Source organism: Antennarius striatus, chromosome 1 (assembly GCF_040054535.1).
Source record: "Antennarius striatus isolate MH-2024 chromosome 1, ASM4005453v1, whole genome shotgun sequence".
In the NCBI taxonomy this organism is placed as follows: domain Eukaryota; kingdom Metazoa; phylum Chordata; class Actinopteri; order Lophiiformes; family Antennariidae; genus Antennarius; species Antennarius striatus.
The window spans coordinates 26,243,056-26,255,457 of record NC_090776.1 but is presented as its reverse complement, the minus strand read 5'-3'; positions in this window follow the sequence as shown (position 1 = coordinate 26,255,457).

The following is a 12,402-nucleotide window of genomic DNA, read 5'->3' as shown; positions in this document are numbered from 1 at the left end:
AAAGTGTTTATGCTCAGCCTTTTATTATACATATTACAGAATTCTCATGCCACATGCAACAAGTGGCAGTTATTTTCCTGTGTATGACATGCATGCCCTACTCTTGGGTTATGCTTTGCTCAGTTGTTTAGTGTCCAGAAATGTGGGCCATACTGGACAGAAGGCATTTTGGAATGAGTGAAGTGTTGCAGTCTCTCTGTACAGACACCAATCCTTTGATTCTGTCTGCATTTAGTTGCCCCCTTTGTGTGCTGTGTTTGTTTGATGTTACTTTAGCAGAAAGAGACAGACCCCATTGAGTAGTGGGAGTGCTGTTCTGCTGTGTGCCATTCACGCCTGCTGCGGAGCACACAGAGTCAAACACCACAAGGGTAGACCATTGTTTACCAGTGGAACTAATCACCCTGATGGCACCTCCATAAATCCCCCTCCCTGTCGACAGTGATTGGAGTGTACCTATGTGTGACCATGGACAATACAAATGTGCCAAAGGCAAATAGAATGGGGGTGCACTGAGGCAATATTTAGCTTGGCCAGATGGCCGGTTGCATGCAGCAGGCTTCTTAGCCCTCCACATCTGCTCCTTATGATGTGCCAGCAACTGGGTGAATGTCTCATCTTCACTTGTTTGAGCTTTCCTGAGCACCAATGTCTGCTCCACTGCAAAATGACCTCTTATGATTTTGCTTACATGTCTGCTGGAGGATCTCTTCACAGAAGTCTGCTGTATTCCCTCACACCATGGCAGACCATTTGCATGTTGAGGGTTGTATCCATGTAGGCCTCAGTCACAACTATCTTCCTTCAAATCCATATCCTGGAAGATGATCAGATGATTCAGAGTTGTGGTGTGATCCTATTGTATCACCGGTTCACACACAGAAGCTTGCTCTTGAAGCTTTTCAACATAAATTCTCCTCAGATATATGTGTCCAGACGGTTTATTTTTACAAATAATATACAAGGTTTCCTTCCTGCAGAGCCCTCGCCCCCACCCATTTACTGTCCAACTACACAGCTTCACTACAGAGGAGTAGGGAGGCATACAGTGTCACGTAAAGAGTGCACAGATGTCCATTTAAACTACTGTCATGCAACCTGCAATCACATGATCAACAAGGACAGGTGATTTTTTGTTTTTTTGTTCATCCATTGCATGACTGTTTTTTAACCAACTGTGATTCCATTTTTTGGAGTGGTTGGGGATGACTTAAGACACAAAGTCATATTTAACATACAGTTTCTACAAAAGCTACTGAGCTATACACTAAAAAAACAAACACTAACACAACCACTATATGATTTCTCTTTAATATTTAAAAAAAAAATGTAATCACAACCAGTTCAATTAATCAATTAATCTGCCATTTATTAGGCAAACATGAAAAAAATAACCTTTAGTATTTCAAAGTTAAATGTTTTTAATGTAAGACTTTTATCTTTGGTGGTTCAAGAAAGCAACTCCAAAACCTAACTTGTATTCTTGGAAAAATGCTTTTGGCATTCTGTATAAAATAAAACCAGTTAATGAAAATAATTATTTGATTATTGATGGTGTTCTGTGTCCAGCAGCAGTGGCACTTATCTGAAATTGAAACTTCCCAGCTGCTATGTAGAACTTGCACCCCTGGGTAAGAGTGAAACAATTTTTAGGGTGCTTCAATTACAATCTTCAAGAACTGAATGCTGAAACTGTACATTAAAGTAAATTTGGATTTCACACAGGCAGGGTCATCTTGTCCAAAATGACCTTGAATATCTAAGCAAAGACTTAAGACAAAGTAGAATCTAAATCTGAGTGGTTTTTATGTAATTTGAGCTGCACTTACCTGTATTATGGAAATTATTTTATCCTGTAGGCATTTGTTTGACCTCAAATTGAAGAAAACTGCACTGAACCGTGATGTATAAAATAATGAAAGTACATTACTGCTGTAATGTGCAGCATTCATCCTTTAGGCCCTCCAAAGCTGTTGCCTAGACTAGGGATTCATAAATTGGAGGGGTTTTCTGTGGACACTAGGCCAGAAATAATCGGGTATTTGCCAAAACGAGAATTGTAAGATTGACAGTCTGACATTTTCCGTTTGTAGTCTTGAAACAAGAAAATAGTGTTCTTTTATCATTTCCATATCATATACATATTTTAGTGTCTGGAATACAAAACAGAAAAGAAGAAGAACGGTGAAAAATGCATAAGCTTCAAGTTTAATTTGTTGATTTTAAAATGAAAAATAAAATTTTACCAATGCTATTCTGGAAAAGAGAATGAAGAGACCAGAATATACACTAACACAGTAAAGAGGACCTTGTTAAAGTTGATTTTTTTTTTTTTTTTTTGTGCTGAAGGTTCTATCCTGACCCCCACCCTCACCTCTCTCCAGGCCTTACTGCCACATCCACTGCACATCCTCTGCTCCCTTCCGGGCCCCAAGCTCTGGAGCTGCACAAAGGAGCCCTAACGAGAGAGAAGAAAGAGCCAGTGCCACTTGGACAGGATTACATCCCAGTAAGATTCTTCAGTCCTCTTGGTCAGCCGCCCCTTAACCCTCCCCTTCCCTGATTAGAAAGTGAGCAGGGAAAGGCTGACTGGATACAGAAAAAGGCTCCACACATGTCCAATGAAGTGTTGCACTGTTGTATGGAGTAGACTAGCTGAGGGATGTGTCAGTCTGGTCTTACCAGAAATCCAGCTTTCTTGTGAATTTTGTGAATCATGAATTATTTTCATTGAATTATGATTCAATAAAAATCCTAAATGATATTCTGTCACAGATACATTCCAAGGGATGCCAGGTTGGTGATTAAATATTACGACTTCCTCTTGAATAGACAGAATGTTTAATAATTCCACCCCAGGGTGAACTTTAACAACAGGTTCATGCACCAACATGCCCAGGATAAGGTCTGTGAGGAGCAAGTACATGACCGCTGTCGTAATTTACCTTATCCTCTCTTGATCTTTAATAACCAACTCCACCCTTCCTGTCCTGAAATCCCCCCACATGGCCTTATGACCTACCTACAACCCTTTCCTGCAAAACTAGGTGCATTGTAACCTTTAGTTAGGCCATTTTTTCTCATGACGAAGAGTATTTTTTTTGTTCTCAACCGTTGTCTGAATCATGTTGAATGAAACTATTGAATACACAGTATCTAACTTCTGCTGCTAGGAGTCTCTTAAGAAAAATAAAAGATGTATGCAGCATGACATCATCCCTGTTGTTGTCTTCATTGTTAAAGGACCATCATTGCTGTGAAATCATTGCCAAATAAATCTACCTGATGTGACTCAAAACTGAGATCACTGCACACAAGTCAATGTTTGAAAGTTTTATTCACATGTTTGGTCACATTGGCTGATTCCCTGACAGTCTGACTCTCCTAAGTTGCTGTAGTAACAGACGACTAAATTAAATGCACCATTACCTTGATGTTACCTATTATTTCCTAACCCACAAATCAAACTGCTTGTAAAAAGATTTTTTTTGGTGGTGTAGTTGTCATTACACAATCACTGAACATGAGTGATTGTTTCTATGTCCCCCCCCTTTTTACACCACCTGAGCCCTGTGCCCCCTCAAACGGTGGTGAAAAGGGTCAGATGACAGGTGGACAAAAACCTGTAGCTTCAGACTAAATGATGCATGCCCTAGGATCGGTAAATAAAAGGCAAGGTGCCATTAAAGAAGGGCAGCCTTCATAGCTGCCATTCCTGAGGTGCTGATGGTTGTTTTTTTAGGGGGGGGGTCACCTGTTTTTGTTTTTTTTGTTTGGGGGGGGGTTTAAATTTTTCCTTTGAAAATATGCTTACATTTGCTTGTTATTGAAATTATAACACATTTCTGTGAAAGTGTTTGGTGTTTGTTTGGTGTGTGTACATATTTGTACACATTTATTAGCATTTATTATATGGTAATAAATGCATATGAATGGGTGTATGTGGGGTCGAGTGTTGAGCTGTTTCATGTATGTGGTTAACCTAGTGGTTGCGGACCATACCAAATTAAGAGAAATGTCCTGCATCACGGATAAATAAAAACACTTCTTAAGCTGATGGCAGCATCTTAATAATGATTATTTTCAGATGACATCAGTAATTGCTATCATCTATGACCCATTTTCAAGGTGGAAGAGAGATATAATAGTTTTAACTGTAAGGAAGGTTAGCTTTGGTCACAGCCATTATTATTTTTCATTTCAGGCAGGACAAGAGAGGAGTAGTTGCTTAAAAGTGATATTGTTTAAAGAACCCGTGTCAGAGCAGCTCAGGGAGAGATGAGGGACAGGAGAAAAGCAAAATGGGCGGGAGTGCTCTGGCTTCCCTCAAGCGCTCCATCGTCATTGGAGCCAGGGAGGCAGCTGCTTGTTCACCCAGCCAGGGCTCCCTTTAGCCAAGCCCCGCAGCACTTCTTTTCTCTCCTCTGGAGCTGGGCTGGGGACTGACGAGGCCTGGAACTCCTCTGCCTTACACATCGCAGCCAGGACAGCAGCGAAGCCAGCAGTCCATCCAGGCAGGCAAGCCCCCGCCCCAACCCCAGCTCCTTTGCGGTGCTCCACTGCCCAGTAATTGATGCTTTGCACTGGGGATATATTTAATCACCATAACAAGGAGTTGGTAGTTAAAAAAAATGATCTTGTAAAGGCCCTGCAAAGCTCTCTGAATAAGTTGGATCAAAGTTTGTGGGAAGCAGAGCATGAAATCCTGGAGTATGTGTGTATGGGCATGCATGTATTCATGCACTTTTATTCTTTTGCAATTATACGTAACTTGGAGATGGAGACACTCATCTGCATCCTCCTTGTTGCCCCCGTCTACCGCCCAACCCCCAACTCCTACCAAGAAACACAACTGTAAGCCAACAAATTTCATTACAACGGCCCAAAACTACACAATTTTAGAGCCTTCTAATTATTCCCCTCTCAGATGTGGTTGTGTTGAGAAAGGTCGTAAATCAACAGAAGAAGGAGTGCCAGGCCTGGAGCTGTGAGAAAACTGGAAACAATGATCTTCCCCTTCCCCTACTCTCCTTCTCTCATCATCCCTCTCTACAACACCTTACATGTTTGTATGTATTTCTTGACTTCCACAGACAACGAAAGATGAAACTGAAGGGCTTGGACAGGATAGTTGTTTGTATGAGGTCTGGTGGGTTCAGATAATGCGTGAAAAATACTGAAGCCACCTCAATCAGCACACCAAACCCCCAACCTATTGGCATCAGCTCAGATGTGGACATTTTCTTCCCCACTTGCTGCTACTGAGCAGCTCTAGTGAAGTATTTGGGACTGTAGTGTCAGTATCTCCGCTGGTAGCTGTGATGTGGTGCCTGGTTGTACAATGACCGGCAGACAGCTGAGTGGTACCTGGGAACAGGTCTGCCTGTCTGCTGCACAATCTGGACCTGCCTGTAATCAGCTTCGTTAAAGGTTCCAGCCAGTAATTACTCACTCTAGCCCCAAGATAGCAATCAAAGAGATGTTGGACTCCATGCTCTGCCTCTTTCTCTGTTTCTCTATCCTTCTGTATAATCTCTTCTGCTCTTTTCTTTCGTACTCTGGATCTATGTCTGCTACTTTATAACTGGAGACAATGTAAAGAAAAGCATCTTAGCATTTGGTTTTAGTGTGCGTGTGTGTGTGTGTGTGTGTGTGTGTGTGTGTGTGTGTGTGTGTGTGTATGTGTGTGTGTGTGTGTGTGTGTGTGTGTGTGTGTGTGTGTGTGTGTGTGTGTGTGTGTGTGTGTGTGTGTGTGTGTGTGTGTGTGTGTGTGTGTGTATGAGGAAGGAAAATCAATTCAAATTGAACTAATGGAAAAACTGATATTGCTTTGAAAAGTGCCCCGACAACCCACCCATCCCCACCCCCGCTCTCTGTCCTGGTTGCATTTTTCTCAATTCTCTGTTCTCTTATCTTTCAACAATTACAAGAGCAGTCTAATGGTCCTTTTAAGATGCCTGCCAGCTGTATTTGCAAAAAGAAAATAATGTCTTCTTCATCTGTGAGCAAATGTTGCTGTGTTGAGGTTTATTCTCATGTAAGGATTGCTGATGCCTTTCCTCTGAAGTCATGATGAGGACATTAAATTTGTTTGTCTGGGCATGAGATGTGAGCTGATTCATGGACAGATCTCATGATGTTATGTCAAGTCTGTCAACCATCATAATCTACCAAGCAGTGTTTGATGTGGTATGAATTCCTGATGTCCAAAGCTGCTAATGAAGCTCAGAGTGGTGAGCCAAAACTATTAGCTGATTAACCGATGAAGCTGTTGTTGGAAAACTACTGATGAAGTCAAAATATTCTTTTTCTGAGTATAGTCTCTTGGGTTTTGTTTTTCCTGTTTTTGTTGTGGTTGTTGTTGTTGTTGTTGTTATTGTGGTTGCCGTAAGTCATCTTCCAATGAAAACCGATTTTATTTGGGCTGCTGAGTATAATGTATGATTTCAAAGCATAATTTGGTTTTCTGGTCACTCATAATTTCTCTTAACATTAAAGAGACCAAATCATTAATAAAATATAATAAATAAAAATATAATAAATTAATAAAATAAAATATGAAACTGGAATGAATGTATATTTATATTCTTAGCTTGATATGTAGAATGTTGTCTTTGCACCGCTTTGTACATAATGTTCTGTCAGTTTTCTTACTATTCCTGTTTTATTTGATTTTGATTGGATTTTGGTTGATAATTTCCCACTGGAATAATATATTATGTTATACAAATTTTTGTGCTCATTTATTCAGGTGATACTGTTGCTTTAAGTAACATTTTGTCACTGGGTGAAGTCATCTGTTAACTCTCATGAGGAATAACAAAGCAGGCACCTGCATTGAAGCAAATGTCCCATCAATTATCACTGTTGGTTCTTCACTAAATTCACCCAGCACCCACCCCTACTTCCTGGATGGTGGCCATGGTCTCCTTTGTGAGAAATCTGATTAAGTACTCCATTCATTTAAAAAAATTTAATTCTCAGATTAGTTAACAGTATTTCTTCTGTTATTTTCAGCCTGCTCCCATATTGCTATGATGACATGCTGTGTAGAAAAACAATATTAAGACTGAAGACTATCATACTGTCACTTAGTACTTAGTTTGATGGACATGTTGCTCAGCTTTAATACCAGTTTATCCTGTGCTAAAGTGAATCCAACAGGGGAAAAATGAAGTGGTGTCTCCTTTCCTGTTAAGTCTGAGAAGTTAACCTGCTTAGGAATGTGGATGACGTGGGATATCAGGCAAGGATCATCCAGCACGGATCAAATCTCATCTCTAAGCACACAAGCCCAGAAATGCTAATACGTACATAGAGGAAGCGCAGGTAGTGACAATGGCTGAGAGAGGTCAGAAAGTGAAGCTGCAAAGGAAAGGGAGGATAGAGTTGAAACAGAAGCAGAGAAAGAGAGAAATAAAACACTGGAGAGTGGAATGAAGGAGTCAAGGAGAAGAGGGTATCAGACACTGCAGATCAGCTGAGACTGAAAAAGATAGAAGAGAGAGAGCAAGAAAGAGTCTGAGCAGGAGAGAGAGCAACACGAGCCAAGTGTTTGATGTGGATCACTGTAGGCCAAACATCTGAAGAAGACAAGACTGCAAACATGTCACACTGCAGCCTGCTTGCATTTAACAACAGATGTTTGCTTTCTCCATCTCCACTAATGGTTCTCCATCTAGGTTGGACTGACCTGATGAATTGGGGGTAAAAAAAATAAAACTAAAATAAAATATATATATATATATATATATACAGTATATACTGAAATGCATATATTAGAGGAAGAAGATGTGCTTTACTCACTCACCTATCCAGAGCCAGTTGTTCAGACATCCATCCCTATTCTTCAGTTTTTCCTTCATGTGCTATGTTCTCTGTTTTTAACCGCATGCCGGGCCACGCTTCCTCTTTAACTGTGTAATTAATTCCTGTTGGTGATCCTGATTTATGGGAGCAGGAGGTTGAAAGTTTTAAAAATATTCAGGTAACAAATCAAGACCCAATCAGCACATTGTGATTCTGAGGATGATGAGAGATTGGCACCCAACAGTTTTAGACCTACGCTCGTTTTTTTTTTGTTTTGGCATTGTTGTGAGAGCAGAGCCAGAGGACCTTCATGAATTATAGATATGAGGCTGAATGATTAGGGCTGAGACAAAAAGGACAGGATGGGTTAGCCAAAGCGCCAAAGCCTCTACTGTCCTGCTGCATGCTGGTATTACGCACATTAGTGATAGGTTGCTGAATAAAGAAGTATGTTCTGTCTCTGAGCAGTTTCGAGCCAGTAAACTGTGAGGTCATCGAGGGGATGCTGACAACTGCAGATCAGAGCTGATGGTGAGTCAAATGTATCAACTACCTTCAATTAATGGCATAACACAGAGCTTCAACAATGACTTCAAGTCTGACCTGGTGTCTGTGAGCTCAAACTTGTAATGGAACAGAAATGAACTTTAAATTTACAGACTCTACTTTAAATCTAGACATGCAAAAAAAAAAATCAAAGCATTTTTTTGACTAGGAAAATGAAAGAAGGGTACATTGGGAAGGGGCTAAATTGACAGTTAAAAAGGCATTTCATATTACATATGAACATTTTAGATTTTTTCTAGATTATTTTGAATTTTACTTATAGTTGTAAATTTAATGTTTAAATTATTTCCTTAAAATATTTCCTCCTCAAATAAAAAAAGGCAACAAACTAATAATAAAACCTCACCTGGATCCATTTGCTCTGTTAATTCAAGTCATCAGAGTGACAGTAAACCATATCTCACTTTGTGCTTTGATTTGTCTCGTCCGGTACGCATATGTAATACATGGAATTAAACATTGCCATTCTGTTTTAATGAACCACTTGTTGGAGGAGCATTGATTGTGCAGACATTAAGCCTACGCTCAGATAAGATAACACAACATTCTCTAATCTAGCGCTGTCCTACTTCACACTTGACCAGATGGAGTGGTTTTTTTTTTTTATCGTTTAAAGAAGAGAGAGAAAAATCTCTTTAAAAATTAATACATTATTTACACCCACTAACGGCTTACTGCTAAATCAAGTCCACAGCAGGCTCTGCTGAGTCCTCTAATGACTTCTTAACATATGCTTTTTTTTTTTTAAATCTTTCTCTCTTTTTCCTTACTTCATCGCTACACTGGGGTTTTTTAGCCTTTTATTAAATTTTCACACACATGCACACAAACACACACACACAAACACACACATTGTGACATTTCCAATGTGGGGAGGAGACCAGGTCCTCTGCTGCGGTGATACAATCTGACAAAGGACACACAGTGAATCTCCACTTCCCAACGCTGCCTGGTTCTGTCCCTCCTAGAAGGAGCTAAAAAGGAGGAGGGAGGACCAGGTAGTAATAAGCTTATCTTATATCCAAGCTGACCTTATATCTAGTAGGTGCAGCTCCCTTTGTCAAGACCTCTCAGATAAGGTCAGCCATTGAGGCCATTGTTTTAGCAGGTAAATATTTTTATATGCAACTGAAAAAGCATCTAGTGGGCGGCACTATGAGATTACCACCTGAGATTTATTAAAATGCTTAGTGATAAACAGAACAATGAGGTTTAAGTAGGGTAAGTGGTCCTAATTCATGACAGGAAGAGGGGATGCAAGAATTCTACACTAAGCAGAGGGGTCTGAGGACAAATGCCCCAGTAGTTTGCCAACAATTAATCCACAAACTCAGCAGCTGTATTGTTTCTGAGACAGAAAAGTAAAAAAAAATAATAAAAAAATACAGTTTTGTTATGGGGCAACAGTGAGATAAGTTTATCCAGGTGACAGTAGGTCAGGAACATCAGAGGCCGTTTAATTTTGTGCGAAGTCAAATAATACTGTAAAAGGATTTTGAAAGCAATATTCATCACACCCATATTTGTGTTTTACAATTTTTTGCATAGAAAAACAAAATGTCTGAAGATTTTTGGAGAGAAAGTATGCGTTGTTTGTTTGTTTTTCTGGACACTGATTAATTGCTGCTTTAAACCCCATGTATTCCATCTATGTACCAATTTGTGCATGCATGAGATCTTCCTCTGCCTAATAAATATTTTGAGATTAAAAGTGATTTTACAGATGTTCGGGCTGGCATTCACGGTAAGCGTATGTTTTCGTGTTAAGAGGATGTGTTTAATGCAACGAGGGAATAATTATTGAAAATACCAGGCTGCAATCCTAATCTGGGGTCCAATCAAAGCATGAGCCTTAGTCAGATTAAATTTACCCCCCCACACACACATTTCCATCTGCCTCAAGACATCTTCAAAGAAATACACATTGTTTTTGGAGGAGAAAACAACAGAATTAGATGTTGGCCTGCAGCATTCTCAAAGTCAGTGTTTACCAAATCAGCAGGGATTAAAGGGAAGGCCTTTGTCCTGGCACAGGAGCAAGTCTGCATAAAAGGACAGAGCATTCCTAAAGTTCCTTGACCCACACTTCTACACACACATACATACACACTAGTACATGCTCCAACATTACCAAGCCTATGACTTTACATGCAATCAGCTTGTATATTGCTTGGGTGCATTTTTAAATCCGCAGCAGCAAGTTTGGGCTTCGAATTGACAGAGGGATTAAACAACAGGATGCTAAAATTGTTGACATCATCATATGGATTCAGGTTCAGATGGACAATTTTTGTCATTGAGAGTAAATCTAGCTACTCTCACCTGTTTCTTTTCAATTTCCGCCACCCTGTTGCAGTTTGTAATGAGGCAGAAAGGGAAAAGGCTTTTCCCTTTGGGAAATGCTCTAATCTCAGAGCAGGACAGGTTTACAGGGAGTTTCTCTATTGAGTCCTGTTTACAGAGCCATGTCAGTGAGTTTCTATTTAACCCCTGACTGTAGACTTGTCACCTGTGGTAAAAACTGGGGTTGTACAGTGTTAGCGACAAGGGAGGACAGCCAGTATCATCACATAAAAAATGTCCAAATGTCAATGCAGTAACTTATTTGTGAGCAAGAAAATCCTTATTGGGTAGCTGACAAATATGTATTTGCTTAACAGATATAAATAATGCACTCAGTCACCCTGAGAAACAGGACAGGCATTTAGAGAGCAAAAAACGTCACAGGATTCTCCTGTGGAAGAAGAACGTATAAAACCTCCCTCCTCCTACCTCAAACCTATCTGAGAAATTTTAAAATATTGATATTGTCAGACGACTGACAGGAGCCATAAGCTTTATCTAACACATGACCTCTGCTGCATGCAAAAAAAAAAAAAAACCCACGGTGTTATGTAGGCCTCAAAAAGGCCTACATTTGCCTTTACTAAAGATAAACGAATGAGACCACTAGAGGTTAGATACTTACCTGCACAGACACCTTCTTTTATGGGCACAACTGAGCTTGAATACACCATTCAGTTGTTGATGTGACAACATACTGTAAGTGAAACATGAACAATCCAAACACATGACTGCAGTTTAACCACAAAAGCAAAAGTCTAATTATTCATTCATTCATTCATTCATTCATTCATTCATTCATTCATTCATTCATTCATTCATTCATTTTCTAAGTCTTGCCCAGTTGGGATAGGCTTCAGCGTCATCCGTGACCTGCAAGGCAGAATACGGCTGGAGATGAGACGGTTGGATGGATGGATGAATTAAAGATAACATTTGAATGTAACTGGGTATAATGTATACAAGTGACTATATATTAGCATAATAAAATAATTGCATTTATTTTTTTTTATAAAAAAATATTTGACACTGTAGTCTCTGTGTGCTCTGCATGTGCACAACATGAACAACAAAATGAAAGAAGAAGGGTTAAAGAAGATTCTGTCCAACTATCTAAATCTCAGTGGTGTGACACAGATGCAGGTGGATGTGATGATGGTGCTCATTCTAGTCTTTCATTGTGTTGTTTTTAATTATATTTACAGTGTACCTGTCAGTTCACTTCATGAGACTGGCAACAGATGACAGCAGGCTGCTATTACCTCATTTACTAGGACGTGGCCTCACCTGCAGACATTTCAACCCATTTGAGGGATTTGATGACATAGTTCCTGATCCTTGCGTGCGTCTGAGGGAATTCAGACATTCTCAGCCTCTAAGAAAGGATGGCCCTGCCAGTTCACAGTTTACTTCATTTCAAACTTTGGATTATTTCATTACTCTGCACAGACTTCCACTGTCTGCTACCTCATATAACTGACCAATTGTACAGGAAGTCCTCAAGATATGAACATTTGACTTATGAACACTCCTTGATACGGAAACCTGCGTTCCGCCATATCTGACTATAAGTTCCCCTTTCTACCACAACCCAAGCCAAGCAGCGCAACATTAACCCCCCAATGATTTATATTTCACATCATGTCAAAATAACTCAGCAAATATAAGATTAACTGTTTGCTC